We start from the raw sequence: 1,367 nt of genomic DNA, 5'->3' as shown, positions 1-1,367 counted from the left end.
GTTTTGCCCCAGGCAGACACATTTGCTATTGGAGGGGAAGTATGTATTATTTTATCCATAACTCTAAGTAGTAGTAATGCTGTTTTTAGTCATACTGTAATGGTCAAAATGTATATGCCTGGACTGATGATACCACTAACGCATGTCCCCAGGAAAGGTTAAATCTACTCTATTCTCATTAAATTCAAATGAATGCCAGCAGCCAGGCACTTTGTTTTTTGCCTCTCAAAGAATGGAGCAGATTTTATTGTGTGAATATTAATGGTAGTCCTGGTCACGAAATTAATTCTTTTTCCACTCTTCATTGCATATATGAATATTGCATGACAACATTAATGCAACAGTCAGGTAACAGGCCATCTATTGTGTGAACGGTTTGACCATAGTATCAGGAAAAGAATCCATTCATAACACACACCCAGAGAACATTAAATCCTGTTGTTTTAACATAGAGTGCTATCTGGCAGTGAGGTTGCTCTTCCTACTTTCCTTTATCTTTAAGACTCAGGACAAAAAGGAATTTCTCCAAACCTCTCCCATGCTCTTTCTGTTTTTTCTCTTAACCTCTGTCCTGATTATTATCCTCTTCCTGATCTTTTTCTCTTCTCTTCTATTGAATCTCCTTCCTCTTTAAAAAAAATGTTTATTTCCCCAAATCTAGTAAAATGACAAGAAAATGAAATATCAAGAAAACTTTTTCTTTTAAAAAAGTCTCTGGCAAGATGGTCTAAAATGATTACATCAACATCTTCTCAAAATACCTGTCATCGTTCCCCTTTCCATGATCCAGGTACAATTGTTTATTCTTATTTCAGTGTGCAGAGTTTAGGGTCACACAAGGTATTTTTTGTAGATGAACTCAGTAAATAAATTTAAAGAAAAGAATAGAGAGTAAACATTTTAGATCATATCTAATGAATGCCATTGGTATACTGACATACTTTACAAATTAAACAAACTTAATGGTAATGTCACTAGATTAGGGCTTAATAATTGATGTGAGAAATAATCATTTTCTGATATCTAAAATATCTAGCAATTTCTAAAATATGCTAAATATATGGAAGAAGGGGGAAAAACTCATCTAGCCTTATGCTTTTCTTCACTTTTTATTTGGTAAGATAGTATAACCTTTTATTCTTCACCAACCAGAACTAAAATATCAAAATAACTCAAAGGTTCAAAAATGTAATTTCTACTGGGTTTATAGTTCTCTTTTCCAAGTGTATCTTAAAATATCTCTCATATTTAATATATCTTATATACATAATCCAATTTTCCTTCTAAGAATCCCTTGAATAGGTGTTATAATTTTTTTAAGTGTAACTGATTTTTTTATTCAGCATTAAGTATTTTGGTTTCATATG

This window comes from Crocuta crocuta, unplaced genomic scaffold (assembly GCF_008692635.1).
Source record: "Crocuta crocuta isolate KB4526 unplaced genomic scaffold, BGI_CrCroc_1.0 scaffold1129, whole genome shotgun sequence".
NCBI classification, from domain to species: domain Eukaryota; kingdom Metazoa; phylum Chordata; class Mammalia; order Carnivora; family Hyaenidae; genus Crocuta; species Crocuta crocuta.
The sequence above is the reverse complement of the archived record's forward strand: the minus strand, read 5'-3'. Positions refer to the sequence as shown.